Raw genomic sequence first — 27,362 nt, 5'->3', positions numbered from 1 at the left:
TTGCATCAGAGACCCTGAAGGAATTGTAAAGAATTTCCCTGTTTCTTTGTTCTGTTTTTGAAATTCCGTTTTAGAGTGGGTTTGAGCTGATTCTCGCTGCCCTGTTTATGCCAGTCTAGACACACTTGATTCCCTTACGGAGACATATCAATACATAGGTTTTAAGATTCTTACTAGTCAGATCTATTCCTCTGTGGGAAATATGGGGTTTTGAGACCCTTTCAGTGAGGAAGGTGTAGGTCTTGTCTATACCATAGTTGGTTTTTGGAACGGTACCTGTGCTTATATCAAACTCTGGTTTGATGCATCACCCCACCTCTCCTTCCTCCTTAAGCAGGCATAAGAGTGTTTTCTAAATGTGAGACTCTGTTCTCTTGCCTAACTCAGTTCATGTGTAGCCATGTTTACAGGATCTTCCTAAGTGATATCTTATGATAAGTTTCTTTTCCTGTGTGACTTCTTTCACTTAGAATCATCGTATCTGAATCCACTCATTTTGCTGCTACTGGTCTTATGACATTGATTTCGTGGTTGAGGGATATTCCATCGTACGTAAGTTCCACAATGTTTGGAACCATTTTTATATTTCCTGGGATATTTCAGGTGTACCCAGGTTGAGGTTCCTGTAAGCAGTGCAGCCCTCAATTTGGGGGTGGCTCTGTGTTATGGATTTTCAGTTTTCCCAAGGTATATTCCCTAGACTGGAAGTGCCCTTGGCTCTGTAGCTCTGTTGTTTACTTGTTTTAGGGAACACAATGCACTCCTCCAGTGAGGCAGTTGGCAACTTACATCCCGCCCATCAGCATAACAAGGCACCCTGTTCTCCAGGGCCTGTCTTGCCTTTCTGGTTTTTACACATTTTGTGGATGTCCCTTTTGACCGGTGGGAAGTGATACTTCTTTGTAGTGCAGATTTGCATTGCCCGCTTGCTTGCTTGGCCAAAAAGGGCGTATGCGTTTTCTCCTGAATATATTCAGGAGAAAACGCATACGCCCTTTTTGGCCAAGTGCATCATTGTCGAAGTTGTGCCCCTCTTCCTGTGCTTTACAGGCGATTCCAACGTACCTCTTGAAATCTGTTTCCTGCTATTCGGCCTCGCTTTCAAGTCCGCCTCGTTGCCTTCCCTCCACAGATTTTTGGACGATAGTTGGCCTTGATTACTCTGCCAGTTTGTGAATTGCTGTGCCCCTGAGCTCCATTTTTCAACTCGTTTTTTGTGAGCTGAACGCAAGTCCAAACTTTTGGTTCAGGACCTATACTGGTTCCCGGTGGGTGGCTGAGACTTTGGTTAATTCTTCTTCCTGCCGGGAAATTAGAGTGACATGTGCCCATCCAAATGCCTAACAGTTACTATCTCATTGGTTCTCCCTCTTCCCTTTCATCCTCTGCCAAATTGGCAACCTGTGCGAACCAGGAGCTTAAAGGGGCTGTCTCTCCAAGTTGGGAGATTGATAGGAAAGCAGTTGGAAAGTCAAACCGGAGCACCAGGAGAGGGGCTCTTCGTTGAGTTTTAGAAACCTTTCGTATTCACAGTGTGTCCATTCTCTAGGTTTCCCGTACATGTTATAGCTGTAGTAATATTCCCTTCAACCTGGAGAGCTGCGACCCATGGAATGGGTGCTATGCATTATTGCTTTAAAGGGTCTGCAGTTGCTCACCCAATCTCACCAATCCTCTCAGTCCCAAGTGTCCAGCCTTATGCCACATCCAGCTGTCATTGTAGATAGGGTCATTCCAGGTTGCATCAGAGTCCCTGAAGGAATTGTAAAGAATTTCCCTGTTTCTTTGTTCTGTTTTTGAAATTCCTTTTTAGAGTGGGTTTGAGCTGATTCTCGCTGCCCTGTTTATGCCAGTCTAGACACACTTGATTCCCTTATGGAGACATATCAATACATAGGTTTTAAGATTCTTACTAGTCAGATCTATTCCTCTGCGGGAAATATGGGGTTTTGAGTCCCTTTCACTGAGGAAGGTGTAGGTCTTGTCTATTCCATAGTTGGTTTTTGGAACGGTACCTGTGCTTATATCAAACTCTGGTTTGATGCATCACCCCACCTCTCCTTCCCCCTTAAGCAGGCATAAGAGTGTTTTCTAAATGTGAGACTCTGTTCTCTTGCCTAACTCAGTTCATGTGTAGCCATGTTTACAGGATCTTCCTAAGTGATATCTTATGATAAGTTTCTTTTCCTGTGTGACTTCTTTCACTTAGAATCATCGTACCTGAATCCACTCATTTTGCTGCTACTGGTCTTATGACATTGATTTCGTGGCTGAGGGATATTCCATCGTACGTAAGTTCCACAATGTTTGGAACCATTTTTATATTTCCTGGGATATTTCAGGTGTACCCAGGTTGAGGTTCCTGTAAGCAGTGCAGCCCTCAATTTGGGGGTGGCTCTGTCTTATGGATTTTCAGTTTTCCCAAGGTATATTCCCTAGACTGGAAGTGCCCTTGGCTCTGTAGCTCTGTTGTTTACTTGTTTTAGGGAACACAATGCACTCCTCCAGTGAGGCAGTTGGCAACTTACATCCCGCCCATCAGCATAACAAGGCTCCCTGTTCTCCAGGGCCTGTCTTGCCTTTCTGGTTTTTACACATTTTGTGGATGTCCCTTTTGACCGGTGGGAAGTGATACTTCTTTGTAGTGCAGATTTGCATTGCCCGCTTGCTTGCTTGGCCAAAAAGGGCGTATGCGTTTTCTCCTGAATATATTCAGGAGAAAACTCATACGCCCTTTTTGGCCAAGTGCATCATTGTCGAAGTTGTGCCCCTCTTCCTGTGCTTTACAGGCGATTCCAACGTACCTCTTGAAATCTGTTTCCTGCTATTCTGCCTCGCTTTCAAGTCCGCCTCGTTGCCTTCCCTCAACAGATTTTTGGACGATAGTTGGCCTTGATTACTCTGCCAGTTTGTGAATTGCTGTGCCCCTGAGCTCCATTTTTCAACTCGTTTCTTGTGAGCTGAACGCAAGTCCAAACTTTTGGTTCAGGACCTATACTGGTTCCCGGTGGGTGGCTGAGACTTTGGTTAATTCTTCTTCCTGCCGGGAAATTAGAGTGACATGTGCCCATCCAAATGCCTAACAGCTACTCTCTCATTGGTTCTCCCTCTTCCCTTTCATCCTCTGCCAAATTGGCAACCTGTGTGAACCAGGAGCTTAAAGGGGCTGTCTCTCCAAGTTGGGAGATTGATAGGAAAGCAGTTGGAAAGTCAAACCGGAGCACCAGGAGAGGGGCTCTTCGTTGAGTTTTAGAAACCTTTCGTATTCACAGTGTGTCCATTCTCTAGGTTTCCCGTACATGTTATAGCTGTAGTAATATTCCCTTCAACCTGGAGAGCTGCGACCCATGGAATGGGTGCCATGCATTATTGCTTTAAAGGGTCTGCAGTTGCTCACCCAATCTCTCCAATCCTCTCAGTCCCAAGTGTCCAGCCTTATGCCACATCCACCTGTCAGTGTAGATAGGGTCATTCCAGGTTGCATCAGAGACCCTGAATGAATTGTAAAGAATTTCCCTGTTTCTTTGTTCTGTTTTTGAAATTCCTTTTTAGAGTGGGTTTGAGCTGATTCTCGCTGCCCTGTTTATGCCAGTCTAGACACACTTGATTCCCTTACGGAGACATATCAATACATAGGTTTTAAGTTTCTTACTAGTCAGATCTTTTCCTCTGCGGGAAATATGGGGTTTTGAGTCCCTTTCACTGAGGAAGGTGTAGGTCTTGTCTATTCCATAGTTGGTTTTTGGAACGGTACCTGTGCTTATATCAAACTCTGGTTTGATGCATCACCCCACCTCTCCTTCCCCCTTAAGCAGGCATAAGAGTGTTTTCTAAATGTGAGACTCTGTTCTCTTGCCTAACTCAGTTCATGTGTAGCCATGTTTACAGGATCTTCCTAAGTGATATCTTATGATAAGTTTCTTTTCCTGTGTGACTTCTTTCACTTAGAATCATCGTACCTGAATCCACTCATTTTGCTGCTACTGGTCTTATGACATTGATTTCGTGGCTGAGGGATATTCCATCGTACGTAAGTTCCACAATGTTTGGAACCATTTTTATATTTCCTGGGATATTTCAGGTGTACCCAGGTTGAGGTTCCTGTAAGCAGTGCAGCCCTCAATTTGGGGGTGGCTCTGTGTTATGGATTTTCAGTTTTCCCAAGGTATATTCCCTAGACTGGAAGTGCCCTTGGCTCTGTAGCTCTGTTGTTTACTTGTTTTAGGGAACACAATGCACTCCTCCAGTGAGGCAGTTGGCAACTTACATCCCGCCCATCAGCATAACAAGGCTCCCTGTTCTCCAGGGCCTGTCTTGCCTTTCTGGTTTTTACACATTTTGTGGATGTCCCTTTTGACCGGTGGGAAGTGATACTTCTTTGTAGTGCAGATTTGCATTGCCCGCTTGCTTGCTTGGCCAAAAAGGGCGTATGCGTTTTCTCCTGAATATATTCAGGAGAAAACACATACGCCCTTTTTGGCCAAGTGCATCATTGTCGAAGTTGTGCCCCTCTTCCTGTGCTTTACAGGCGATTCCAACGTACCTCTTGAAATCTGTTTCCTGCTATTCTGCCTCGCTTTCAAGTCCGCCTCGTTGCCTTCCCTCAACAGATTTTTGGACGATAGTTGGCCTTGATTACTCTGCCAGTTTGTGAATTGCTGTGCCCCTGAGCTCCATTTTTCAACTCGTTTTTTGTGAGCTGAACGCAAGTCCAAACTTCTGGTTCAGGACCTATACTGGTTCCCGGTGGGTGGCTGAGACTTTGGTTAATTCTTCTTCCTGCCGGGAAATTAGAGTGACATGTGCCCATCCAAATGCCTAACAGCTACTCTCTCATTGGTTCTCCCTCTTCCCTTTCATCCTCTGCCAAATTGGCAACCTGTGTGAACCAGGAGCTTAAAGGGGCTGTCTCTCCAAGTTGGGAGATTGATAGGAAAGCAGTTGGAAAGTCAAACCGGAGCACCAGGAGAGGGGCTCTTCGTTGAGTTTTAGAAACCTTTCGTATTCACAGTGTGTCCATTCTCTAGGTTTCCCGTACATGTTATAGCTGTAGTAATATTCCCTTCAACCGGGAGAGCTCGGACCCATGGAATGGGTGCCATGCATTATTGCTATAAAGGGTCTGCATTTGCTCACCCAATCTCACCAATACTCTCAGTCCCAAGTGTCCAGCCTTATGCCACATCCAGCTGTCATTGTAGATAGGGTTATTCCAGGTTGCATCAGAGACCCTGAAGGAATTGTAAAGAATTTCCCTGTTTCTTTGTTCTGTTTTTGAAATTCCGTTTTAGAGTGGGTTTGAGCTGATTCTCGCTGCCCTGTTTATGCCAGTCTAGACACACTTGATTCCCTTACGGAGACATATCAATACATAGGTTTTAAGATTCTTACTAGTCAGATCTATTCCTCTGTGGGAAATATGGGGTTTTGAGACCCTTTCAGTGAGGAAGGTGTAGGTCTTGTCTATACCATAGTTGGTTTTTGGAACGGTACCTGTGCTTATATCAAACTCTGGTTTGATGCATCACCCCACCTCTCCTTCCTCCTTAAGCAGGCATAAGAGTGTTTTCTAAATGTGAGACTCTGTTCTCTTGCCTAACTCAGTTCATGTGTAGCCATGTTTACAGGATCTTCCTAAGTGATATCTTATGATAAGTTTCTTTTCCTGTGTGACTTCTTTCACTTAGAATCATCGTATCTGAATCCACTCATTTTGCTGCTACTGGTCTTATGACATTGATTTCGTGGTTGAGGGATATTCCATCGTACGTAAGTTCCACAATGTTTGGAACCATTTTTATATTTCCTGGGATATTTCAGGTGTACCCAGGTTGAGGTTCTTGTAAGCAGTGCAGCCCTCAATTTGGGGGTGGCTCTGTGTTATGGATTTTCAGTTTTCCCAAGGTATATTCCCTAGACTGGAAGTGCCCTTGGCTCTGTAGCTCTGTTGTTTACTTGTTTTAGGGAACACAATGCACTCCTCCAGTGAGGCAGTTGGCAACTTACATCCCGCCCATCAGCATAACAAGGCTCCCTGTTCTCCAGGGCCTGTCTTGCCTTTCTGGTTTTTACACATTTTGTGGATGTCCCTTTTGACCGGTGGGAAGTGATACTTCTTTGTAGTGCAGATTTGCATTGCCCGCTTGCTTGCTTGGCCAAAAAGGGCGTATGCGTTTTCTCCTGAATATATTCAGGAGAAAACGCATACGCCCTTTTTGGCCAAGTGCATCATTGTCGAAGTTGTGCCCCTCTTCCTGTGCTTTACAGGCGATTCCAACGTACCTCTTGAAATCTGTTTCCTGCTATTCTGCCTCGCTTTCAAGTCCGCCTCGTTGCCTTCCCTCAACAGATTTTTGGACGATAGTTGGCCTTGATTACTCTGCCAGTTTGTGAATTGCTGTGCCCCTGAGCTCCATTTTTCAACTCGTTTTTTGTGAGCTGAACGCAAGTCCAAACTTTTGGTTCAGGACCTATACTGGTTCCCGGTGGGTGGCTGAGACTTTGGTTAATTCTTCTTCCTGCCGGGAAATTAGAGTGACATGTGCCCATCCAAATGCCTAACAGCTACTCTCTCATTGGTTCTCCCTCTTCCCTTTCATCCTCTGCCAAATTGGCAACCTGTGCGAACCAGGACCTTAAAGGGGCTGTCTCTCCAAGTTGGGAGATTGATAGGAAAGCAGTTGGAAAGTCAAACCGGAGCACCAGGAGAGGGGCTCTTCGTTGAGTTTTAGAAACCTTTTGTATTCACAGTGTGTCCATTCTCTAGGTTTCCCGTACATGTTATAGCTGTAGTAATATTCCCTTCAACCTGGAGAGCTGCGACCCATGGAATGGGTGCCATGCATTATTGCTTTAAAGGGTCTGCAGTTGCTCACCCAATCTCTCCAATCCTCTCAGTCCCAAGTGTCCAGCCTTATGCCACATCCAGCTGTCATTGTAGATAGGGTCATTCCAGGTTGCATCAGAGACCCTGAAGGAATTGTAAAGAATTTCCCTGTTTCTTTGTTCTGTTTTTGAAATTCCTTTTTAGAGTGGGTTTGAGCTGATTCTCGCTGCCCTGTTTATGCCAGTCTAGACACACTTGATTCCCTTACGGAGACATATCAATACATAGGTTTTAAGTTTCTTACTAGTCAGATCTTTTCCTCTGCGGGAAATATGGGGTTTTGAGCCCCTTTCACTGAGGAAGGTGTAGGTCTTGTCTATTCCATAGTTGGTTTTTGGAACGGTACCTGTGCTTATATCAAACTCTGGTTTGATGCATCACCCCACCTCTCCTTCCCCCTTAAGCAGGCATAAGAGTGTTTTCTAAATGTGAGACTCTGTTCTCTTGCCTAACTCAGTTCATGTGTAGCCATGTTTACAGGATCTTCCGAAGTGATATCTTATGATAAGTTTCTTTTCCTGTGTGACTTCTTTCACTTAGAATCATCGTACCTGAATCCACTCATTTTGCTGCTACTGGTCTTATGACATTGATTTCGTGGCTGAGGGATATTCCATCGTACGTAAGTTCCACAATGTTTGGAACCATTTTTATATTTCCTGGGATATTTCAGGTGTACCCAGGTTGAGGTTCCTGTAAGCAGTGCAGCCCTCAATTTGGGGGTGGCTCTGTGTTATGGATTTTCAGTTTTCCCAAGGTATATTCCCTAGACTGGAAATGCCCTTGGCTCTGTAGCTCTGTTGTTTACTTGTTTTAGGGAACACAATGCACTCCTCCAGTGAGGCAGTTGGCAACTTACATCCCGCCCATCAGCATAACAAGGCTCCCTGTTCTCCAGGGCCTGTCTTGCCTTTCTGGTTTTTACACATTTTGTGGATGTCCCTTTTGACCGGTGGGAAGTGATACTTCTTTGTAGTGCAGATTTGCATTGCCCGCTTGCTTGCTTGGCCAAAAAGGGCGTATGCGTTTTCTCCTGAATATATTCAGGAGAAAACGCATACGCCCTTTTTGGCCAAGTGCATCATTGTCGAAGTTGTGCCCCTCTTCCTGTGCTTTACAGGCGATTCCAACGTACCTCTTGAAATCTGTTTCCTGCTATTCTGCCTCGCTTTCAAGTCCGCCTCGTTGCCTTCCCTCAACAGATTTTTGGACGATAGTTGGCCTTGATTACTCTGCCAGTTTGTGAATTGCTGTGCCCCTGAGCTCCATTTTTCAACTCGTTTTTTGTGAGCTGAACGCAAGTCCAAACTTTTGGTTCAGGACCTATACTGGTTCCCGGTGGGTGGCTGAGACTTTGGTTAATTCTTCTTCCTGCCGGGAAATTAGAGTGACATGTGCCCATCCAAATGCCTAACAGCTACTCTCTCATTGGTTCTCCCTCTTCCCTTTCATCCTCTGCCAAATCGGCAACCTGTGTGAACCAGGAGCTTAAAGGGGCTGTCTCTCCAAGTTGGGAGATTGATAGGAAAGCAGTTGGAAAGTCAAACCGGAGCACCAGGAGAGGGGCTCTTCGTTGAGTTTTAGAAACCTTTCGTATTCACAGTGTGTCCATTCTCTAGGTTTCCCGTACATGTTATAGCTGTAGTAATATTCCCTTCAACCTGGAGAGCTGGGACCCATGGAATGGGTGCCATGCATTATTGCTTTAAAGGGTCTGCATTTGCTCACCCAATCTCACCAATCCTCTCAGTCCCAAGTGTCCAGCCTTATGCCACATCCAGCTGTCATTGTAGATAGGGTCATTCCAGGTTGCATCAGAGACCCTGAAGGAATTGTAAAGAATTTCCCTGTTTCTTTGTTCTGTTTTTGAAATTCCGTTTTAGAGTGGGTTTGAGCTGATTCTCGCTGCCCTGTTTATGCCAGTCTAGACACACTTGATTCCCTTACGGAGACATATCAATACATAGGTTTTAAGATTCTTACTAGTCAGATCTATTCCTCTGTGGGAAATATGGGGTTTTGAGACCCTTTCAGTGAGGAAGGTGTAGGTCTTGTCTATACCATAGTTGGTTTTTGGAACGGTACCTGTGCTTATATCAAACTCTGGTTTGATGCATCACCCCACCTCTCCTTCCTCCTTAAGCAGGCATAAGAGTGTTTTCTAAATGTGAGACTCTGTTCTCTTGCCTAACTCAGTTCATGTGTAGCCATGTTTACAGGATCTTCCTAAGTGATATCTTATGATAAGTTTCTTTTCCTGTGTGACTTCTTTCACTTAGAATCATCGTATCTGAATCCACTCATTTTGCTGCTACTGGTCTTATGACATTGATTTCGTGGTTGAGGGATATTCCATCGTACGTAAGTTCCACAATGTTTGGAACCATTTTTATATTTCCTGGGATATTTCAGGTGTACCCAGGTTGAGGTTCTTGTAAGCAGTGCAGCCCTCAATTTGGGGGTGGCTCTGTGTTATGGATTTTCAGTTTTCCCAAGGTATATTCCCTAGACTGGAAGTGCCCTTGGCTCTGTAGCTCTGTTGTTTACTTGTTTTAGGGAACACAATGCACTCCTCCAGTGAGGCAGTTGGCAACTTACATCCCGCCCATCAGCATAACAAGGCTCCCTGTTCTCCAGGGCCTGTCTTGCCTTTCTGGTTTTTACACATTTTGTGGATGTCCCTTTTGACCGGTGGGAAGTGATACTTCTTTGTAGTGCAGATTTGCATTGCCCGCTTGCTTGCTTGGCCAAAAAGGGCGTATGCGTTTTCTCCTGAATATATTCAGGAGACAACGCATACGCCCTTTTTGGCCAAGTGCATCATTGTCGAAGTTGTGCCCCTCTTCCTGTGCTTTACAGGCGATTCCAACGTACCTCTTGAAATCTGTTTCCTGCTATTCTGCCTCGCTTTCAAGTCCGCCTCGTTGCCTTCCCTCAACAGATTTTTGGACGATAGTTGGCCTTGATTACTCTGCCAGTTTGTGAATTGCTGTGCCCCTGAGCTCCATTTTTCAACTCGTTTTTTGTGAGCTGAACGCAAGTCCAAACTTTTGGTTCAGGACCTATACTGGTTCCCGGTGGGTGGCTGAGACTTTGGTTAATTCTTCTTCCTGCTGGGAAATTAGAGTGACATGTGCCCATCCAAATGCCTAACAGCTACTCTCTCATTGGTTCTCCCTCTTCCCTTTCATCCTCTGCCAAATTGGCAACCTGTGCGAACCAGGACCTTAAAGGGGCTGTCTCTCCAAGTTGGGAGATTGATAGGAAAGCAGTTGGAAAGTCAAACCGGAGCACCAGGAGAGGGGCTCTTCGTTGAGTTTTAGAAACCTTTTGTATTCACAGTGTGTCCATTCTCTAGGTTTCCCGTACATGTTATAGCTGTAGTAATATTCCCTTCAACCTGGAGAGCTGCGACCCATGGAATGGGTGCCATGCATTATTGCTTTAAAGGGTCTGCAGTTGCTCACCCAATCTCTCCAATCCTCTCAGTCCCAAGTGTCCAGCCTTATGCCACATCCAGCTGTCATTGTAGATAGGGTCATTCCAGGTTGCATCAGAGACCCTGAAGGAATTGTAAAGAATTTCCCTGTTTCTTTGTTCTGTTTTTGAAATTCCTTTTTAGAGTGGGTTTGAGCTGATTCTCGCTGCCCTGTTTATGCCAGTCTAGACACACTTGATTCCCTTACGGAGACATATCAATACATAGGTTTTAAGTTTCTTACTAGTCAGATCTTTTCCTCTGCGGGAAATATGGGGTTTTGAGCCCCTTTCACTGAGGAAGGTGTAGGTCTTGTCTATTCCATAGTTGGTTTTTGGAACGGTACCTGTGCTTATATCAAACTCTGGTTTGATGCATCACCCCACCTCTACTTCCCCCTTAAGCAGGCATAAGAGTGTTTTCTAAATGTGAGACTCTGTTCTCTTGCCTAACTCAGTTCATGTGTAGCCATGTTTACAGGATCTTCCGAAGTGATATCTTATGATAAGTTTCTTTTCCTGTGTGACTTCTTTCACTTAGAATCATCGTACCTGAATCCACTCATTTTGCTGCTACTGGTCTTATGACATTGATTTCGTGGCTGAGGGATATTCCATCGTACGTAAGTTCCACAATGTTTGGAACCATTTTTATATTTCCTGGGATATTTCAGGTGTACCCAGGTTGAGGTTCCTGTAAGCAGTGCAGCCCTCAATTTGGGGGTGGCTCTGTGTTATGGATTTTCAGTTTTCCCAAGGTATATTCCCTAGACTGGAAATGCCCTTGGCTCTGTAGCTCTGTTGTTTACTTGTTTTAGGGAACACAATGCACTCCTCCAGTGAGGCAGTTGGCAACTTACATCCCGCCCATCAGCATAACAAGGCTCCCTGTTCTCCAGGGCCTGTCTTGCCTTTCTGGTTTTTACACATTTTGTGGATGTCCCTTTTGACCGGTGGGAAGTGATACTTCTTTGTAGTGCAGATTTGCATTGCCCGCTTGCTTGCTTGGCCAAAAAGGGCGTATGCGTTTTCTCCTGAATATATTCAGGAGAAAACGCATACGCCCTTTTTGGCCAAGTGCATCATTGTCGAAGTTGTGCCCCTCTTCCTGTGCTTTACAGGCGATTCCAACGTACCTCTTGAAATCTGTTTCCTGCTATTCTGCCTCGCTTTCAAGTCCGCCTCGTTGCCTTCCCTCAACAGATTTTTGGACGATAGTTGGCCTTGATTACTCTGCCAGTTTGTGAATTGCTGTGCCCCTGAGCTCCATTTTTCAACTCGTTTTTTGTGAGCTGAACGCAAGTCCAAACTTTTGGTTCAGGACCTATACTGGTTCCCGGTGGGTGGCTGAGACTTTGGTTAATTCTTCTTCCTGCCGGGAAATTAGAGTGACATGTGCCCATCCAAATGCCTAACAGCTACTCTCTCATTGGTTCTCCCTCTTCCCTTTCATCCTCTGCCAAATCGGCAACCTGTGTGAACCAGGAGCTTAAAGGGGCTGTCTCTCCAAGTTGGGAGATTGATAGGAAAGCAGTTGGAAAGTCAAACCGGAGCACCAGGAGAGGGGCTCTTCGTTGAGTTTTAGAAACCTTTCGTATTCACAGTGTGTCCATTCTCTAGGTTTCCCGTACATGTTATAGCTGTAGTAATATTCCCTTCAACCTGGAGAGCTGGGACCCATGGAATGGGTGCCATGCATTATTGCTTTAAAGGGTCTGCATTTGCTCACCCAATCTCACCAATCCTCTCAGTCCCAAGTGTCCAGCCTTATGCCACATCCAGCTGTCATTGTAGATAGGGTCATTCCAGGTTGCATCAGAGACCCTGAAGGAATTGTAAAGAATTTCCCTGTTTCTTTGTTCTGTTTTTGAAATTCCGTTTTAGAGTGGGTTTGAGCTGATTCTCGCTGCCCTGTTTATGCCAGTCTAGACACACTTGATTCCCTTACGGAGACATATCAATACATAGGTTTTAAGATTCTTACTAGTCAGATCTATTCCTCTGTGGGAAATATGGGGTTTTGAGACCCTTTCAGTGAGGAAGGTGTAGGTCTTGTCTATACCATAGTTGGTTTTTGGAACGGTACCTGTGCTTATATCAAACTCTGGTTTGATGCATCACCCCACCTCTCCTTCCTCCTTAAGCAGGCATAAGAGTGTTTTCTAAATGTGAGACTCTGTTCTCTTGCCTAACTCAGTTCATGTGTAGCCATGTTTACAGGATCTTCCTAAGTGATATCTTATGATAAGTTTCTTTTCCTGTGTGACTTCTTTCACTTAGAATCATCGTATCTGAATCCACTCATTTTGCTGCTACTGGTCTTATGACATTGATTTCGTGGTTGAGGGATATTCCATCGTACGTAAGTTCCACAATGTTTGGAACCATTTTTATATTTCCTGGGATATTTCAGGTGTACCCAGGTTGAGGTTCTTGTAAGCAGTGCAGCCCTCAATTTGGGGGTGGCTCTGTGTTATGGATTTTCAGTTTTCCCAAGGTATATTCCCTAGACTGGAAGTGCCCTTGGCTCTGTAGCTCTGTTGTTTACTTGTTTTAGGGAACACAATGCACTCCTCCAGTGAGGCAGTTGGCAACTTACATCCCGCCCATCAGCATAACAAGGCTCCCTGTTCTCCAGGGCCTGTCTTGCCTTTCTGGTTTTTACACATTTTGTGGATGTCCCTTTTGACCGGTGGGAAGTGATACTTCTTTGTAGTGCAGATTTGCATTGCCCGCTTGCTTGCTTGGCCAAAAAGGGCGTATGCGTTTTCTCCTGAATATATTCAGGAGAAAACGCATACGCCCTTTTTGGCCAAGTGCATCATTGTCGAAGTTGTGCCCCTCTTCCTGTGCTTTACAGGCGATTCCAACGTACCTCTTGAAATCTGTTTCCTGCTATTCTGCCTCGCTTTCAAGTCCGCCTCGTTGCCTTCCCTCAACAGATTTTTGGACGATAGTTGGCCTTGATTACTCTGCCAGTTTGTGAATTGCTGTGCCCCTGAGCTCCATTTTTCAACTCGTTTTTTGTGAGCTGAACGCAAGTCCAAACTTTTGGTTCAGGACCTATACTGGTTCCCGGTGGGTGGCTGAGACTTTGGTTAATTCTTCTTCCTGCCGGGAAATTAGAGTGACATGTGCCCATCCAAATGCCTAACAGCTACTCTCTCATTGGTTCTCCCTCTTCCCTTTCATCCTCTGCCAAATTGGCAACCTGTGCGAACCAGGACCTTAAAGGGGCTGTCTCTCCAAGTTGGGAGATTGATAGGAAAGCAGTTGGAAAGTCAAACCGGAGCACCAGGAGAGGGGCTCTTCGTTGAGTTTTAGAAACCTTTTGTATTCACAGTGTGTCCATTCTCTAGGTTTCCCGTACATGTTATAGCTGTAGTAATATTCCCTTCAACCTGGAGAGCTGCGACCCATGGAATGGGTGCCATGCATTATTGCTTTAAAGGGTCTGCAGTTGCTCACCCAATCTCTCCAATCCTCTCAGTCCCAAGTGTCCAGCCTTATGCCACATCCAGCTGTCATTGTAGATAGGGTCATTCCAGGTTGCATCAGAGACCCTGAAGGAATTGTAAAAAATTTCCCTGTTTATTTGTTCTGTTTTTGAAATTCCTTTTTAGAGTGGGTTTGAGCTGATTCTCGCTGCCCTGTTTATGCCAGTCTAGACACACTTGATTCCCTTACGGAGACATATCAATACATAGGTTTTAAGTTTCTTACTAGTCAGATCTTTTCCTCTGCGGGAAATATGGGGATTTGAGCCCCTTTCACTGAGGAAGGTGTAGGTCTTGTCTATTCCATAGTTGGTTTTTGGAACGGTACCTGTGCTTATATCAAACTCTGGTTTGATGCATCACCCCACCTCTCCTTCCCCCTTAAGCAGGCATAAGAGTGTTTTCTAAATGTGAGACTCTGTTCTCTTGCCTAACTCAGTTCATGTGTAGCCATGTTTACAGGATCTTCCGAAGTGATATCTTATGATAAGTTTCTTTTCCTGTGTGACTTCTTTCACTTAGAATCATCGTACCTGAATCCACTCATTTTGCTGCTACTGGTCTTATGACATTGATTTCGTGGCTGAGGGATATTCCATCGTACGTAAGTTCCACAATGTTTGGAACCATTTTTATATTTCCTGGGATATTTCAGGTGTACCCAGGTTGAGGTTCCTGTAAGCAGTGCAGCCCTCAATTTGGGGGTGGCTCTGTGTTATGGATTTTCAGTTTTCCCAAGGTATATTCCCTAGACTGGAAATGCCCTTGGCTCTGTAGCTCTGTTGTTTACTTGTTTTAGGGAACACAATGCACTCCTCCAGTGAGGCAGTTGGCAACTTACATCCCGCCCATCAGCATAACAAGGCTCCCTGTTCTCCAGGGCCTGTCTTGCCTTTCTGGTTTTTACACATTTTGTGGATGTCCCTTTTGACCGGTGGGAAGTGATACTTCTTTGTAGTGCAGATTTGCATTGCCCGCTTGCTTGCTTGGCCAAAAAGGGCGTATGCGTTTTCTCCTGAATATATTCAGGAGAAAACGCATACGCCCTTTTTGGCCAAGTGCATCATTGTCGAAGTTGTGCCCCTCTTCCTGTGCTTTACAGGCGATTCCAACGTACCTCTTGAAATCTGTTTCCTGCTATTCTGCCTCGCTTTCAAGTCCGCCTCGTTGCCTTCCCTCAACAGATTTTTGGACGATAGTTGGCCTTGATTACTCTGCCAGTTTGTGAATTGCTGTGCCCCTGAGCTCCATTTTTCAACTCGTTTTTTGTGAGCTGAACGCAAGTCCAAACTTTTGGTTCAGGACCTATACTGGTTCCCGGTGGGTGGCTGAGACTTTGGTTAATTCTTCTTCCTGCCGGGAAATTAGAGTGACATGTGCCCATCCAAATGCCTAACAGCTACTCTCTCATTGGTTCTCCCTCTTCCCTTTCATCCTCTGCCAAATTGGCAACCTGTGTGAACCAGGAGCTTAAAGGGGCTGTCTCTCCAAGTTGGGAGATTGATAGGAAAGCAGTTGGAAAGTCAAACCGGAGCACCAGGAGAGGGGCTCTTCGTTGAGTTTTAGAAACCTTTCGTATTCACAGTGTGTCCATTCTCTAGGTTTCCCGTACATGTTATAGCTGTAGTAATATTCCCTTCAACCTGGAGAGCTGGGACCCATGGAATGGGTGCCATGCATTATTGCTTTAAAGGGTCTGCATTTGCTCACCCAATCTCACCAATCCTCTCAGTCCCAAGTGTCCAGCCTTATGCCACATCCAGCTGTCATTGTAGATAGGGTCATTCCAGGTTGCATCAGAGACCCTGAAGGAATTGTAAAGAATTTCCCTGTTTCTTTGTTCTGTTTTTGAAATTCCGTTTTAGAGTGGGTTTGAGCTGATTCTCGCTGCCCTGTTTATGCCAGTCTAGACACACTTGATTCCCTTACGGAGACATATCAATACATAGGTTTTTAGATTCTTACTAGTCAGATCTATTCCTCTGTGGGAAATATGGGGTTTTGAGACCCTTTCAGTGAGGAAGGTGTAGGTCTTGTCTATACCATAGTTGGTTTTTGGAACGGTACCTGTGCTTATATCAAACTCTGGTTTGATGCATCACCCCACCTCTCCTTCCTCCTTAAGCAGGCATAAGAGTGTTTTCTAAATGTGAGACTCTGTTCTCTTGCCTAACTCAGTTCATGTGTAGCCATGTTTACAGGATCTTCCTAAGTGATATCTTATGATAAGTTTCTTTTCCTGTGTGACTTCTTTCACTTAGAATCATCGTATCTGTATCCACTCATTTTGCTGCTACTGGTCTTATGACATTGATTTCGTGGTTGAGGGATATTCCATCGTACGTAAGTTCCACAATGTTTGGAACCATTTTTATATTTCCTGGGATATTTCAGGTGTACCCAGGTTGAGGTTCTTGTAAGCAGTGCAGCCCTCAATTTGGGGGTGGCTCTGTGTTATGGATTTTCAGTTTTCCCAAGGTATATTCCCTAGACTGGAAGTGCCCTTGGCTCTGTAGCTCTGTTGTTTACTTGTTTTAGGGAACACAATGCACTCCTCCAGTGAGGCAGTTGGCAACTTACATCCCGCCCATCAGCATAACAAGGCTCCCTGTTCTCCAGGGCCTGTCTTGCCTTTCTGGTTTTTACACATTTTGTGGATGTCCCTTTTGACCGGTGGGAAGTGATACTTCTTTGTAGTGCAGATTTGCATTGCCCGCTTGCTTGCTTGGCCAAAAAGGGCGTATGCGTTTTCTCCTGAATATATTCAGGAGAAAACGCATACGCCCTTTTTGGCCAAGTGCATCATTGTCGAAGTTGTGCCCCTCTTCCTGTGCTTTACAGGCGATTCCAACGTACCTCTTGAAATCTGTTTCCTGCTATTCTGCCTCGCTTTCAAGTCCGCCTCGTTGCCTTCCCTCAACAGATTTTTGGACGATAGTTGGCCTTGATTACTCTGCCAGTTTGTGAATTGCTGTGCCCCTGAGCTCCATTTTTCAACTCGTTTTTTGTGAGCTGAACGCAAGTCCAAACTTTTGGTTCAGGACCTATACTGGTTCCCGGTGGGTGGCTGAGACTTTGGTTAATTCTTCTTCCTGCCGGGAAATTAGAGTGACATGTGCCCATCCAAATGCCTAACAGCTACTCTCTCATTGGTTCTCCCTCTTCCCTTTCATCCTCTGCCAAATTGGCAACCTGTGCGAACCAGGACCTTAAAGGGGCTGTCTCTCCAAGTTGGGAGATTGATAGGAAAGCAGTTGGAAAGTCAAACCGGAGCACCAGGAGAGGGGCTCTTCGTTGAGTTTTAGAAACCTTTTGTATTCACAGTGTGTCCATTCTCTAGGTTTCCCGTACATGTTATAGCTGTAGTAATATTCCCTTCAACCTGGAGAGCTGCGAACCATGGAATGGGTGCCATGCATTATTGCTTTAAAGGGTCTGCAGTTGCTCACCCAATCTCTCCAATCCTCTCAGTCCCAAGTGTCCAGCCTTATGCCACATCCAGCTGTCATTGTAGATAGGGTCATTCCAGGTTGCATCAGAGACCCTGAAGGAATTGTAAAAAATTTCCCTGTTTATTTGTTCTGTTTTTGAAATTCCTTTTTAGAGTGGGTTTGAGCTGATTCTCGCTGCCCTGTTTATGCCAGTCTAGACACACTTGATTCCCTTACGGAGACATATCAATACATAGGTTTTAAGTTTCTTACTAGTCAGATCTTTTCCTCTGCGGGAAATATGGGGTTTTGAGCCCCTTTCACTGAGGAAGGTGTAGGTCTTGTCTATTCCATAGTTGGTTTTTGGAACGGTACCTGTGCTTATATCAAACTCTGGTTTGATGCATCACCCCACCTCTCCTTCCCCCTTAAGCAGGCATAAGAGTGTTTTCTAAATGTGAGACTCTGTTCTCTTGCCTAACTCAGTTCATATGTAGCCATGTTTACAGGATCTTCCTAAGTGATATCTTATGATAAGTTTCTTTTCCTGTGTGACTTCTTTCACTTAGAATCATCGTATCTGTATCCACTCATTTTGCTGCTACTGGTCTTATGACATTGATTTCGTGGTTGAGGGATATTCCATCGTACGTAAGTTCCACAATGTTTGGAACCATTTTTATATTTCCTGGGATATTTCAGGTGTACCCAGGTTGAGGTTCTTGTAAGCAGTGCAGCCCTCAATTTGGGGGTGGCTGTGTGTTATGGATTTTCAGTTTTCCCAAGGTATATTCCCTAGACTGGAAGTGCCCTTGGCTCTGTAGCTCTGTTGTTTACTTGTTTTAGGGAACACAATGCACTCCTCCAGTGAGGCAGTTGGCAACTTACATCCCGCCCATCAGCATAACAAGGCTCCCTGTTCTCCAGGGCCTGTCTTGCCTTTCTGGTTTTTACACATTTTGTGGATGTCCCTTTTGACCGGTGGGAAGTGATACTTCTTTGTAGTGCAGATTTGCATTGCCCGCTTGCTTGCTTGGCCAAAAAGGGCGTATGCGTTTTCTCCTGAATATATTCAGGAGAAAACGCATACGCCCTTTTTGGCCAAGTGCATCATTGTCGAAGTTGTGCCCCTCTTCCTGTGCTTTACAGGCGATTCCAACGTACCTCTTGAAATCTGTTTCCTGCTATTCTGCCTCGCTTTCAAGTCCGCCTCGTTGCCTTCCCTCAACAGATTTTTGGACGATAGTTGGCCTTGATTACTCTGCCAGTTTGTGAATTGCTGTGCCCCTGAGCTCCATTTTTCAACTCGTTTTTTGTGAGCTGAACGCAAGTCCAAACTTTTGGTTCAGGACCTATACTGGTTCCCGGTGGGTGGCTGAGACTTTGGTTAATTCTTCTTCCTGCCGGGAAATTAGAGTGACATGTGCCCATCCAAATGCCTAACAGCTACTCTCTCATTGGTTCTCCCTCTTCCCTTTCATCCTCTGCCAAATTGGCAACCTGTGCGAACCAGGACCTTAAAGGGGCTGTCTCTCCAAGTTGGGAGATTGATAGGAAAGCAGTTGGAAAGTCAAACCGGAGCACCAGGAGAGGGGCTCTTCGTTGAGTTTTAGAAACCTTTTGTATTCACAGTGTGTCCATTCTCTAGGTTTCCCGTACATGTTATAGCTGTAGTAATATTCCCTTCAACCTGGAGAGCTGCGACCCATGGAATGGGTGCCATGCATTATTGCTTTAAAGGGTCTGCAGTTGCTCACCCAATCTCTCCAATCCTCTCAGTCCCAAGTGTCCAGCCTTATGCCACATCCAGCTGTCATTGTAGATAGGGTCATTCCAGGTTGCATCAGAGACCCTGAAGGAATTGTAAAAAATTTCCCTGTTTATTTGTTCTGTTTTTGAAATTCCTTTTTAGAGTGGGTTTGAGCTGATTCTCGCTGCCCTGTTTATGCCAGTCTAGACACACTTGATTCCCTTACGGAGACATATCAATACATAGGTTTTAAGTTTCTTACTAGTCAGATCTTTTCCTCTGCGGGAAATATGTGGTTTTGAGCCCCTTTCACTGAGGAAGGTGTAGGTCTTGTCTATTCCATAGTTGGTTTTTGGAACGGTACCTGTGCTTATATCAAACTCTGGTTTGATGCATCACCCCACCTCTCCTTCCCCCTTAAGCAGGCATAAGAGTGTTTTCTAAATGTGAGACTCTGTTCTCTTGCCTAACTCAGTTCATGTGTAGCCATGTTTACAGGATCTTCCGAAGTGATATCTTATGATAAGTTTCTTTTCCTGTGTGACTTCTTTCACTTAGAATCATCGTACCTGAATCCACTCATTTTGCTGCTACTGGTCTTATGACATTGATTTCGTGGCTGAGGGATATTCCATCGTACGTAAGTTCCACAATGTTTGGAACCATTTTTATATTTCCTGGGATATTTCAGGTGTACCCAGGTTGAGGTTCCTGTAAGCAGTGCAGCCCTCAATTTGGGGGTGGCTGTGTGTTATGGATTTTCAGTTTTCCCAAGGTATATTCCCTAGACTGGAAATGCCCTTGGCTCTGTAGCTCTGTTGTTTACTTGTTTTAGGGAACACAATGCACTCCTCCAGTGAGGCAGTTGGCAACTTACATCCCGCCCATCAGCATAACAAGGCTCCCTGTTCTCCAGGGCCTGTCTTGCCTTTCTGGTTTTTACACATTTTGTGGATGTCCCTTTTGACCGGTGGGAAGTGATACTTCTTTGTAGTGCAGATTTGCATTGCCCGCTTGCTTGCTTGGCCAAAAAGGGCGTATGCGTTTTCTCCTGAATATATTCAGGAGAAAACGCATACGCCCTTTTTGGCCAAGTGCATCATTGTCGAAGTTGTGCCCCTCTTCCTGTGCTTTACAGGCGATTCCAACGTACCTCTTGAAATCTGTTTCCTGCTATTCTGCCTCGCTTTCAAGTCCGCCTCGTTGCCTTCCCTCAACAGATTTTTGGACGATAGTTGGCCTTGATTACTCTGCCAGTTTGTGAATTGCTGTGCCCCTGAGCTCCATTTTTCAACTCGTTTTTTGTGAGCTGAACGCAAGTCCAAACTTTTGGTTCAGGACCTATACTGGTTCCCGGTGGGTGGCTGAGACTTTGGTTAATTCTTCTTCCTGCCGGGAAATTAGAGTGACATGTGCCCATCCAAATGCCTAACAGCTACTCTCTCATTGGTTCTCCCTCTTCCCTTTCATCCTCTGCCAAATTGGCAACCTGTGTGAACCAGGAGCTTAAAGGGGCTGTCTCTCCAAGTTGGGAGATTGATAGGAAAGCAGTTGGAAAGTCAAACCGGAGCACCAGGAGAGGGGCTCTTCGTTGAGTTTTAGAAACCTTTCGTATTCACAGTGTGTCCATTCTCTAGGTTTCCCGTACATGTTATAGCTGTAGTAATATTCCCTTCAACCTGGAGAGCTGGGACCCATGGAATGGGTGCCATGCATTATTGCTTTAAAGGGTCTGCATTTGCTCACCCAATCTCACCAATCCTCTCAGTCCCAAGTGTCCAGCCTTATGCCACATCCAGCTGTCATTGTAGATAGGGTCATTCCAGGTTGCATCAGAGACCCTGAAGGAATTGTAAAGAATTTCCCTGTTTCTTTGTTCTGTTTTTGAAATTCCGTTTTAGAGTGGGTTTGAGCTGATTCTCGCTGCCCTGTTTATGCCAGTCTAGACACACTTGATTCCCTTACGGAGACATATCAATACATAGGTTTTTAGATTCTTACTAGTCAGATCTATTCCTCTGTGGGAAATATGGGGTTTTGAGACCCTTTCAGTGAGGAAGGTGTAGGTCTTGTCTATACCATAGTTGGTTTTTGGAACGGTACCTGTGCTTATATCAAACTCTGGTTTGATGCATCACCCCACCTCTCCTTCCTCCTTAAGCAGGCATAAGAGTGTTTTCTAAATGTGAGACTCTGTTCTCTTGCCTAACTCAGTTCATGTGTAGCCATGTTTACAGGATCTTCCTAAGTGATATCTTATGATAAGTTTCTTTTCCTGTGTGACTTCTTTCACTTAGAATCATCGTATCTGAATCCACTCATTTTGCTGCTACTGGTCTTCTGACATTGATTTCGTGGTTGAGGGATATTCCATCGTACGTAAGTTCCACAATGTTTGGAACCATTTTTATATTTCCTGGGATATTTCAGGTGTACCCAGGTTGAGGTTCTTGTAAGCAGTGCAGCCCTCAATTTGGGGGTGGCTCTGTGTTATGGATTTTCAGTTTTCCCAAGGTATATTCCCTAGACTGGAAGTGCCCTTGGCTCTGTAGCTCTGTTGTTTACTTGTTTTAGGGAACACAATGCACTCCTCCAGTGAGGCAGTTGGCAACTTACATCCCGCCCATCAGCATAACAAGGCTCCCTGTTCTCCAGGGCCTGTCTTGCCTTTCTGGTTTTTACACATTTTGTGGATGTCCCTTTTGACCGGTGGGAAGTGATACTTCTTTGTAGTGCAGATTTGCATTGCCCGCTTGCTTGCTTGGCCAAAAAGGGCGTATGCGTTTTCTCCTGAATATATTCAGGAGAAAACGCATACGCCCTTTTTGGCCAAGTGCATCATTGTCGAAGTTGTGCCCCTCTTCCTGTGCTTTACAGGCGATTCCAACGTACCTCTTGAAATCTGTTTCCTGCTATTCTGCCTCGCTTTCAAGTCCGCCTCGTTGCCTTCCCTCAACAGATTTTTGGACGATAGTTGGCCTTGATTACTCTGCCAGTTTGTGAATTGCTGTGCCCCTGAGCTCCATTTTTCAACTCGTTTTTTGTGAGCTGAACGCAAGTCCAAACTTTTGGTTCAGGACCTATACTGGTTCCCGGTGGGTGGCTGAGACTTTGGTTAATTCTTCTTCCTGCCGGGAAATTAGAGTGACATGTGCCCATCCAAATGCCTAACAGCTACTCTCTCATTGGTTCTCCCTCTTCCCTTTCATCCTCTGCCAAATTGGCAACCTGTGCGAACCAGGAGCTTAAAGGGGCTGTCTCTCCAAGTTGGGAGATTGATAGGAAAGCAGTTGGAAAGTCAAACCGGAGCACCAGGAGAGGGGCTCTTCGTTGAGTTTTAGAAACCTTTTGTATTCACAGTGTGTCCATTCTCTAGGTTTCCCGTACATGTTATAGCTGTAGTAATATTCCCTTCAACCTGGAGAGCTGCAACACATGGAATGGGTGCAATGCATTATTGCTTTAAAGGGTCTGCAGTTGCTCACCCAATCTCTCCAATCCTCTCAGTCCCAAGTGTCCAGCCTTATGCCACATTCAGCTGTCATTGTAGATAGGGTCATTCCAGGTTGCATCAGAGACCCTGAAGGAATTGTAAAGAATTTCCCTGTTTCTTTGTTCTGTTTTTGAAATTCCTTTTTAGAGTGGGTTTGAGCTGATTCTCGCTGCCCTGTTTATGCCAGTCTAGACACACTTGATTCCCTTACGGAGACATATCAATACATAGGTTTTAAGATTCTTACTAGTCAGATCTATTCCTCTGCGGCAAATATGGGGTTTTGAGTCCCTTTCACTGAGGAAGGTGTAGGTCTTGTCTATTCCATAGTTGGTTTTTGGAACGGTACCTGTGCTTATATCAAACTCTGGTTTGATGCATCACCCCACCTCTCCTTCCCCCTTAAGCAGGCATAAGAGTGTTTTCTAAATGTGAGACTCTGTTCTCTTGCCTAACTCAGTTCATGTGTAGCCATGTTTACAGGATCTTCCGAATTGATATCTTATGATAAGTTTCTTTTCCTGTGTGACTTCTTTCACTTAGAATCATCGTACCTGAATCCACTCATTTTGCTGCTACTGGTCTTATGACATTGATTTCATGGCTGAGGGATATTCCATCGTACGTAAGTTCCACAATGTTTGGAACCATTTTTATATTTCCTGGGATATTTCATGTGTATCCAGGTTGAGTTTCTTGTAAGCACTGCAGCCCTCAATTTAGGGGTGGCTCTGTCTTATGGATTTTCAGTTTTCCCAAGGTATATTCCCTAGACTGGAAGTGCCCTTGGCTCTGTAGCTCTGTTGTTTACTTGTTTTAGGGAACACAATGCACTCCTCCAGTGAGGCAGTTGGCAACTTACATCCCGCCCATCAGCATAACAAGGCTCCCTGTTCTCCAGGGCCTGTCTTGCCTTTCTGGTTTTTACACATTTTGTGGATGTCCCTTTTGACCGGTGGGAAGTGATACTTCTTTGTAGTGCAGATTTGCATTGCCCGCTTGCTTGCTTGGCCAAAAAGGGCGTATGCGTTTTCTCCTGAATATATTCAGGAGAAAACGCATACGCCCTTTTTGGCCAAGTGCATCATTGTCGAAGTTGTGCCCCTCTTCCTGTGCTTTACAGGCGATTCCAACGTACCTCTTGAAATCTGTTTCCTGCTATTCGGCCTCGCTTTCAAGTCCGCCTCGTTGCCTTCCCTCCACAGATTTTTGGACGATAGTTGGCCTTGATTACTCTGCCAGTTTGTGAATTGCTGTGCACCTGAGCTCCATTTTTCAACTCGTTTTTTGTGAGCTGAACGCAAGTCCAAACTTTTGGTTCAGGACCTATACTGGTTCCCGGTGGGTGGCTGAGACTTTGGTTAATTCTTCTTCCTGCCGGGAAATTAGAGTGACATGTGCCCATCCAAATGCCTAACAGTTACTATCTCATTGGTTCTCCCTCTTCCCTTTCATCCTCTGCCAAATTGGCAACCTGTGCGAACCAGGAGCTTAAAGGGGCTGTCTCTCCAAGTTGGGAGATTGATAGGAAAGCAGTTGGAAAGTCAAACCGGAGCACCAGGAGAGGGGCTCTTCGTTGAGTTTTAGAAACCTTTCGTATTCACAGTGTGTCCATTCTCTAGGTTTCCCGTACATGTTATAGCTGTAGTAATATTCCCTTCAACCTGGAGAGCTGCGACCCATGGAATGGGTGCTATGCATTATTGCTTTAAAGGGTCTGCAGTTGCTCACCCAATCTCACCAATCCTCTCAGTCCCAAGTGTCCAGCCTTATGCCACATCCAGCTGTCATTGTAGATAGGGTCATTCCAGGTTGCATCAGAGTCCCTGAAGGAATTGTAAAGAATTTCCCTGTTTCTTTGTTCTGTTTTTGAAATTCCTTTTTAGAGTGGGTTTGAGCTGATTCTCGCTGCCCTGTTTATGCCAGTCTAGACACACTTGATTCCCTTATGGAGACATATCAATACATAGGTTTTAAGATTCTTACTAGTCAGATCTATTCCTCTGCGGGAAATATGGGGTTTTGAGTCCCTTTCACTGAGGAAGGTGTAGGTCTTGTCTATTCCATAGTTGGTTTTTGGAACGGTACCTGTGCTTATATCAAACTCTGGTTTGATGCATCACCCCACCTCTCCTTCCCCCTTAAGCAGGCATAAGAGTGTTTTCTAAATGTGAGACTCTGTTCTCTTGCCTAACTCAGTTCATGTGTAGCCATGTTTACAGGATCTTCCTAAGTGATATCTTATGATAAGTTTCTTTTCCTGTGTGACTTCTTTCACTTAGAATCATCGTACCTGAATCCACTCATTTTGCTGCTACTGGTCTTATGACATTGATTTCGTGGCTGAGGGATATTCCATCGTACGTAAGTTCCACAATGTTTGGAACCATTTTTATATTTCCTGGGATATTTCAGGTGTACCCAGGTTGAGGTTCCTGTAAGCAGTGCAGCCCTCAATTTGGGGGTGGCTCTGTCTTATGGATTTTCAGTTTTCCCAAGGTATATTCCCTAGACTGGAAGTGCCCTTGGCTCTGTAGCTCTGTTGTTTACTTGTTTTAGGGAACACAATGCACTCCTCCAGTGAGGCAGTTGGCAACTTACATCCCGCCCATCAGCATAACAAGGCTCCCTGTTCTCCAGGGCCTGTCTTGCCTTTCTGGTTTTTACACATTTTGTGGATGTCCCTTTTGACCGGTGGGAAGTGATACTTCTTTGTAGTGCAGATTTGCATTGCCCGCTTGCTTGCTTGGCCAAAAAGGGCGTATGCGTTTTCTCCTGAATATATTCAGGAGAAAACGCATACGCCCTTTTTGGCCAAGTGCATCATTGTCGAAGTTGTGCCCCTCTTCCTGTGCTTTACAGGCGATTCCAACGTACCTCTTGAAATCTGTTTCCTGCTATTCTGCCTCGCTTTCAAGTCCGCCTCGTTGCCTTCCCTCAACAGATTTTTGGACGATAGTTGGCCTTGATTACTCTGCCAGTTTGTGAATTGCTGTGCCCCTGAGCTCCATTTTTCAACTCGTTTCTTGTGAGCTGAACGCAAGTCCAAACTTTTGGTTCAGGACCTATACTGGTTCCCGGTGGGTGGCTGAGACTTTGGTTAATTCTTCTTCCTGCCGGGAAATTAGAGTGACATGTGCACATCCAAATGCCTAACAGCTACTCTCTCATTGGTTCTCCCTCTTCCCTTTCATCCTCTGCCAAATTGGCAACCTGTGTGAACCAGGAGCTTAAAGGGGCTGTCTCTCCAAGTTGGGAGATTGATAGGAAAGCAGTTGGAAAGTCAAACCGGAGCACCAGGAGAGGGGCTCTTCGTTGAGTTTTAGAAACCTTTCGTATTCACAGTGTGTCCATTCTCTAGGTTTCCCGTACACGTTATAGCTCTAGTAATATTCCCTTCAACCTGGAGAGCTGGGACCCATGGAATGGGTGTCATGCATTATTGCTTTAAAGGGTATGCATTTGCTAACCCAATCTCACCAATCCTCTCAGTCCCAAGTGTCCAGCCTCATGCCACATGCAGCTGTCATTGTAGATAGGGTCATTCCAGGTTGCATCAGAGACCCTGAAGGAATTGTGAAGAATTTCCCTGTTTCTTTGTTCTGTTTTTGAAATTCCTTTTTAGAGTGGGTTTGAGCTGATTCTCGCTGCCATGTTTATGCCAGTCTAGACACACTTGATTCCCTTACGGAGACATATCAATACATAGGTTTTAAGATTCTTACTAGTCAGATCTATTCCTCTGCGGGAAATATGGGGTTTTGAGTCCCTTTCACTGAGGAAGGTGTAGGTCTTGTCTATTCCATAGTTGGTTTTTGGAACGGTACCTGTGCTTATATCAAACTCTGGTTTGATGCATCACCCCACCTCTCCTTCCCCCTTAAGCAGGCATAAGAGTGTTTTCTAAATGTGAGACTCTGTTCTCTTGCCTAACTCAGTTCATGTGTAGCCATGTTTACAGGATCTTCCTAAGTGATATCTTATGATAAGTTTCTTTTCCTGTGTGACTTCTTTCACTTAGAATCATCGTACCTGAATCCACTCATTTTGCTGCTACTGGTCTTATGACACTGATTTCGTGGCTGAGGGATATTCCATCGTACGTAATTTCCACAATGTTTTGAACCATTTTTATATTTCCTGGGATATTTCAGGTGTACCCAGGTTGAGGTTCTTGTAAGCAGTGCAGCCCTCAATTTGGGGGTGGCTCTGTCTTATGGATTTTCAGTTTTCCCAAGGTATATTCCCTAGACAGGAAGTGCCCTTGGCTCTGTAGCTCTGTTGTTTACTTGTTTTAGGGAACACAATGCACTCCTCCAGTGAGGCAGTTGGCAACTTACATCCCGCCCATCAGCATAACAAGGCTCCCTGTTCTCCAGGGCCTGTCTTGCCTTTCTGGTTTTTACACATTTTGTGGATGTCCCTTTTGACCAGTGGGAAGTGATACTTCTTTGTAGTGCAGATTTGCATTGCCCGCTTGCTTGCTTGGCCAAAAAGGGCGTATGCGTTTTCTCCTGAATATATTCAGGAGAAAACGCATACGCCCTTTTTGGCCAAGTGCATCATTGTCGAAGTTGTGCCCCTCTTCCTGTGCTTTACAGGCGATTCCAACGTACCTCTTGAAATCTGTTTCCTGCTATTCTGCCTCGCTTTCAAGTCCACCTCGTTGCCTTCCCTCAACAGATTTTTGGACGATAGTTGGCCTTGATTACTCTGCCAGTTTGTGAATTGCTGTGCCCCTGAGCTCCATTTTTCAACTCGTTTCTTGTGAGCTGAACGCAAGTCCAAACTTTTGGTTCAGGACCTATACTGGTTCCCGGTGGGTGGC

This window comes from Mesoplodon mirus (assembly GCF_964341445.2).
Source record: "Mesoplodon mirus genome assembly, contig: SUPER_7_unloc_1, whole genome shotgun sequence".
NCBI classification, from domain to species: Eukaryota; Metazoa; Chordata; class Mammalia; order Artiodactyla; family Ziphiidae; genus Mesoplodon; species Mesoplodon mirus.
The sequence above is the reverse complement of the archived record's forward strand: the minus strand, read 5'-3'. Positions refer to the sequence as shown.